The 6,819-nt window shown below is 40.3% G+C and overlaps 1 protein-coding gene and 1 pseudogene across 5 annotated transcripts in view; one reads left to right on the top strand and one right to left on the bottom strand.

Moving 5' to 3' along the window:
* Positions 1-6,819, bottom strand: part of Wdpcp (WD repeat containing planar cell polarity effector) — a 333,990-nt gene that overhangs the window by 109,192 nt on the left and 217,979 nt on the right. The window lies entirely within an intron of this gene.
* The window catches only part of LOC110304225, a 1,466-nt pseudogene continuing 881 nt past the window's right edge, over positions 6,235-6,819 (top strand).

Raw genomic sequence — 6,819 nt, 5'->3', positions numbered from 1 at the left:
GGGAAGTGGGGGGCGCTATGGGGGACTTTTGGGATAGCATTGGAAATGTAATTGAGGAAAATATGTAATAAAAATATTAAAAATCAAAAAAAAAAAGAAATACCATTAAAAAAAAAGGATGGTCATAACTTACAGACATGTATCAGAGAAGACCAGGAATGTGTACAAAACACAGCTTTGGACATGCCTGTAAGGCCATTTCCAGAGAGGTGTAACTTCAGAGGAAAGACCCAACATGAATGTAAGCAGCACTTTTGCATGTGGTGGGCACATGGACTGAGTAAAGATGGGGGAAAGAAGGAGAGCTGAGCATCAGCCTTCATTCTCTATGCTTCCTGACTAAAGACTCAATGTGAGCAGCTTCCTAATGACTCCACTGTCATAACCTCTTCACCACAAGCCATGAGCCAGGGCAAACCCTCCCTTTCATAAGTTGTTTTTAGTCATAAAATGAGAAAAGTAACAGCGCATTCCAGAAATACCAAATGGGCAATAAGCTGGTTTTGGAAGGGCATTCATGTAATCCCATCACTTCAGAAGTTGAGGCAAAGGGATCATCACAAGTTCAGTGCGGTCTTGCTTCAAAAAAAGGAACATAGGGTTTAGAAGATGGTTAAGTGGAACTAAGATTTTAAGAAAGACACATGAGAAGTAGCAACCAAATGTTATGCTGAGCACTGTGTGCATCAAGAGTAAAAACCTTCTCACAAGTAACTTATTTTTGGTCTTTAAAAAATATCAGGATAAGAAATATCAGGATAAGTGTTTATATTTTATTTACATATCATCTCTCTTTTTTTAAATAATGAAGGGTGGCAAAAACAAAACAAAGAAGAACAACAACAAAATTCAATGAAACCTCTAGAGCTGGGGACACTGTTCCACTGGAAGGGTACTTGCTTAAAAAGCATTCATAAGCATGAGAAAGGAAAGAAAGGAAGAGGGATCAGGAACAAAGCAAAACAATCCTGAGATCATGGGTGTCAGTCCTCAAGCAAGAGTTGCCAAGCCATCTATTTTGATAGGTAGTATTGACATTGTCACTAAATGTAAATAGTGGTAATTTCCAACTTGATAGCACTTTTAGCCAATAACTATTCTAGTTGCTTTTCTGTTGCTGCCATAAACACCATAAGCAAAAGTAACTTAGGGAGAAAAGGGTTTATTTCAGCCTACATTTCCATGTCTGCTCATCATTGAAAGGACTTGGGGAGGAATTAAAACAAGGAAGGAACTTGAAGTAGAAACCATGAAGAAATTCTGCTTACTGGCTTCTTCAATGCTAGCTTTCTTGTACAACCTAGACCTACTTGCCTAGCAATGGTACTGCCAACAGTGGGCTGGTCCTTTTCACATTAAGAATCAATCAAAATAATTCCTCACAGACATGGCTATAGAGCAGTTTAACTGAGACAATTCTTCAACTGAGGTTTCCTTTTCAAGGTGACTCTGTATTGAGTCAAGTTGACAATAAATGCTAACCAGGACAGCTATTAAAAAGTACATTTTAAGGATTGAGGGTATGAATAAGTGTAGAGTGCTGTCTTAGTCAGGGTTTCTATTCCTGCATAAACATCATCACCAAGAAGCAAGTGGGGAGGAAAGAGTTTATTTGGCTTACACTTCCATACTGCTGTTCATCACCAAGGAAGTCAGGACTGGAACTCAAGCAGGCCAGGAAGCAGGAGCTGATGCAGAGGCCATGGAGGGATGGATGTTCCTTACTGGTTTGCTTCCACTGGCTTACTCAGCTTGCTTTCTTATAGAACCCAAGACTACCATCCCAGAGATGGTACCACCCACAAGGGACCCTCCCCGCTTGATCACTAATTGAGAAAATGCCCCACAGTTGGATCTCATGGAGGCATTCCACAGCTAAAGCTCCTTTCTTGGTGATAACCCCAGCCTGTGTCAAGTTGACACATAAAACCAGCCAGTACAATTGACCCCTTGTCAACTTGACACACAAACACATCACTAGTAAGCCTCAACCCTTAGTTCTTATTCATCCCCAAGATCTAAACAACTTTAAAAGTTCCACAGTCTTTACATATTAGAAGCTCAATCCTTTTAAAATATCCAAAGTCTTTTTACAGTTAAAAGTCTCTTAACTGTGGGATCCACTAAAATATTTTCTTCCTTCAAGAGGGAAAAATATCAGGGCACAGTCACAAGCAAAAACAAAAATTAAACTCCAACTGTCCAATGTCTGGGATCCAACTCACAATCTTCTGGGCTCCTCCAAGGGCTTGGGTCACTTCTCCAGCCATGCCCTTTGTAGCACACACCTTGTTTTCTAGGCTCCAGCTGCCTGTACTCCACTACTGCTGCTGTTATTGGTGGTCATCTCATGGTACTGACATCTCCAAAACGCTGCTGTCTACCAATGTAACTAGGCTTCACCAATAGCCTCTCATAGGCTCTCTTCATGGTGCTAAGCCTTAACTCCTTTTCATGACCCCTTCAGTCCTGGGCCATCAACTGCAACTGAGGCTGCACCTTCACCAATGGCCTTCCGTGGCCTCTCACAGTGCCGAGCCTCAGCTGCTCTGTGTGACCCCTTCATGCCTTCAAAACCATTACCGCTTGGGTAACTCTTACACATTACCAAGCCCTGCCGAAGCACAAGGTACAACTTTGGCTATCTCTGGAACACAGCCTCTTTGCTTTGAGGAAACACTTCCCAGAAGATGTCACCTCAATGATGCTGGTCTCGTCTTAATCACCACTAATTTCTTAGCTCCAGCTAACCAGCATCAATAGTCCCAGTAAGGAAAAGTTTTCACTTTAGTAGTTCTGGTATCTTTTTAATTACAGCTGATTCTTCAGTCCCAGCTAACCAGAACCACAGAATCTTCACAATCCAAAATAGCAATGGCCCTGAAAAGAGTCTTTAATTTTCCCTCTGAAATTTCACAAGCCAGGCCTCCATCTTCTGTACTGTTCTCGACATTATCTTCCAAGCTCCTACACAACGTCTGACAGAGCACTTAACACTGATCTTCTAGCCCAAAGTTCCAAAATCTTTCCACAGTTCTTCCCAAAACATGATCAGGTTATCACAGGAATACCCCACTATGCTGGTACCAATTTCTGTCTTAGTCAGGGTTTCTATTCCTGCACAAACATCATGACCAAGAAGCAAGTTGGGGAGGAAAGAGTTTATTCGGCTTACACTTCCATACTGCTGTTCATCACTAAGGAAGTCAGGACTGGAACTCAAGCAGGTCAGGAAGCAGGAGCTGATGCTGAGGTCATGGAGGGATGTTCCTTACTGGCTTGCTTCCACTGGATTGCTCAACTTGCTTTCTTATAGAACCCAAGACTACCATCCCAGAGATGGTACCACCCACAAGGGGCCCTCCCCGCTTGATCACTAATTGAGAAAATGCCCCACAGTTGGATCTCATGGAGGCATTCCACAGCTAAAGCTCCTTTCTCGGTGATAACCCCAGCCTGTGTCAAGTTGACACATAAAACCAGCCAGTACAAGTGTGTACTTCAAATGTAATGAGTCCTAGATTCTATCCCCTGAACTTTAAAACAAAACAGAACACATGTTTTTAAATTTTAAGGCACATTTTATTTTTAAGAGAATTATTAGATAAACCCCAGGATATATAATTTAAAAGAAAAATCATAAACTTCAAGGAATTCAAGGAGTTTAAAGAAGACAAAAATAGCTCAATGAGCTTAAAGAGAATATTGTCAAAGAGAATACATGCCTGAGTAATGCTCAACAGAACACCATGATAAGGTTGAATGAAATGATAAGGAAAATCCAGCATTTGACAATCAAATTCAATATAGAAGTAGAAATAGTTAAGATAGTTCAAGCAGAAGAAAGATGGAATTAGAAGATAAGGCTGCATGAAATGATGAGGAAAATCCAGTATTTGACAACCAAATTCAATAAAGAATTAGAAGTATTTAAGATATATCAAATGAAAGACAGATAGAATTAAAAACTAAATAACACAACAAGAATACAGAAGGGAAATCCATACAAGAAAAATGGATCAAGAAGATAGACAATGAGGACCTAGAGGTAAAGTAGAAAATTAAGACCATACAATCAATGAATATGAAAAATTAAAAAGTATAGGAAATGAATATGCAGAAATTGTGGGATAATGTGAGAAGACTAAACATGTGAATTTTATGCAAAGATGAGAAGAGAGAGGATCCCAAGTTAATTACACAGACTAGATCTTCAACAAGTTTATAGAAGAAAACTTCTCCAAAATAAGAAAAGACATATCCATTCAGATACAAGAAAGCATAGAAAGATAAGAACAGAAAATAAATGCCCCCATGGCCTCTCAGTTAAAGCACTGACAATAAAAAACATGGAGTACTGAAAGCTGTAAGAGAGAAAACACAATTCACACAAAAGAAAACTCATTGGAATAATAGCTGATTTCTCAAATGGAAGCAGTGAAGTTACAATAGCATGGAGCAGTGCATTCGAATTCATAATAGACTGTGGCTGTTAACCTAGACTGCTCTTCTCAGCAAAGCGACACGACATAGTTGAAGAAGTAAAACTTCTCCATTATACAAACAGGCTAAAAGTATTCATATCCCGGAGAATGACCATAAAAAGAATACTTGAAACAACACTTTAGACTGAAAAGAGGATAAGCATACCCAGGAGGCCGTACAAAAACAAAACAAAACAAAACAAAAAAATAAATGAACCTGTAATTATAGAAACCCAAAGTGTGTCTAAAATCAAAAGGAGGAAAACATCCATATTTCAGCAACATACACTTTAAAATAACATTAAGTATCAATTGCTTCAAATTCCAATCAAAAGAAATAGGTTAAATGAATTCATTAAGAAAAATCTATCTATTTATTGTCTATAAAAACCTCATTTTACTTTCAAAGACATATACTACCTTAAAAGGATGGAAAAAGTACTTCAACCAAATAGGACTGGGAATCAAGAAGGCATCATTATTCTTTTTTATTATTATTAGATGTGGGAAGCCACATACGCCATTACCAGATGGCGCTGGCTACTGCTAGCCACCACCCATAAGTTTGGGTAAACAACCAATGTGCACACGTGCAGTAGAGTTTTTTGCTGAGTCACTGCCTGGCCTGAGGCATGTAAATGAGGTACTGAAAGCATAACCAATCAGGTATAGACACACCACTCCTAGGCCTATACAAGCAGCGCCAGTTCTGGGCCTCAGGGTCTTTCGCCTTCACAATCAAGCTCTCCCAATAAACATGTGCAGAAGGATCCTGTTGTGGCGCCTTTCTTGCTGACGAGTCTGGTGCTCACAAGTGGTGCCGAAACTCAGGAAAAAGAGACATATTCCGGCACAAGCAAAGACCCCCTGTTACAGGGAGGATTCAGAACTGCATCACGGGGAAGGAAGAAGTGTTCCCGCAACAAAGGCTGTTGAGAAGAATTCGACCTTGTGGATTCAGAACTCTTTAGCTGGGGAACAGCGGTACCAGTAAGTAAAAAGAAATTTATGTAAGTCTCTGAGAGATATGCTTTCCTACGGAATAGATCCGGGTAATTGTTGCTGGGGTAGTGTTGCTTGTTTTCTTTCTTGTCCTGATATTGTGTTATTGTCTTAATTTTCATCGTCCTGGACACGAGTGTATCTGCTGGGAATAGGTTGGCAGATACATAAGATAATAAAGCAAGTGTAGATAAACTTGTGAGTCGGCCTTGGGACTAAGAATCTCACGTAGATAAGTGAGTGTCTCAAGGACACTTTAGTCCAGGACAACCATGGGTACTGGCCAGACTACACTGTTAGTAGGGCCGGTGCAAGCCTTGCTTAAAGAACGAGGTCTAAAGATTTCTGAAAGTACAGTGAGAGGGTTCTTAAAAGAGATAGACAGACTTGCTCCTTGGTTTGCCCCCACTGGGTCGCTGACAGCTACCTAGTTGGGAAAAGTTAGGGAGAGATATAGCAAGAGAGGAAGTTAAAGGGAAAGTGAAAGCAGGAACAAGACTGTTATGGAAATTGATTAAGGCTTGTATCCAGGACAAGAAATGTGAACCAGCTGTTAAGAAAGGGCAGCAACTTTTGCAGGAGCACCAGGAAAGCATGTCAGAAACAGAGAGAAATGAAAAGGAAGGAGCGCGCAGAAAAATAAGTAAAGGAAGAGATATAAAAAGAGAAAAGGAAAAGAAACCAAAATATAGAGATTCAAAAGATAATATAAAGAATGAAGATCAGACTGTGCCCCGCGAGCTGAATCATGGATCACACTGACAATGAGTTACAAGGCACTACTAGTTCTGGATCCTTGGGTGGTCTTGATGTTCACAGAAGAATTCCTATAAAACTCATCTCCAAACAAGCCAACAAAGTTAAACCTGCACCTCGAACTCAAAGGACTATTAGCAGGATGCCTGCAAAGGCCCCACAAGAAGGATTTGATTATAACGAAGAACAGTGGTATGACTGTAAAGGGGGCGAACTCTTTGGGAATCAGAGAAGATTTCCAGGACACCTTTTTTGGGATTTCAAGATAAACATCTTAGGTGAAAAGGACGATACACCAGTACATTTCTGTGACAAATGTGGACTGCCTATTAAAGTCTATGGGAGAATGATTCCATGCAAGCATGTCCTTTGCTATGACTGTGCTATTTTACATGAAAAAAAAGGAGATAAGATGTGCCCAGGATGTAGTGATCCTGTGCAGCGGATTGAGCAGTGCACACGAGGTTCTCTTTTTATGTGTAGCATTGTTCAAGGTTGCAAGAGAACATATCTGTCTCAGAGAGACTTACAAGCTCATATCAACCATCGTCATATGAGAGCTGGAAAGCCNNTNACC

The sequence above is a fragment of the Mus caroli genome, chromosome 11 (genome assembly GCF_900094665.2).
Source record: "Mus caroli chromosome 11, CAROLI_EIJ_v1.1, whole genome shotgun sequence".
Lineage (NCBI taxonomy): Eukaryota > Metazoa > Chordata > Mammalia > Rodentia > Muridae > Mus > Mus caroli.
This window is presented reverse-complemented; position numbering and strand designations above follow the sequence as displayed.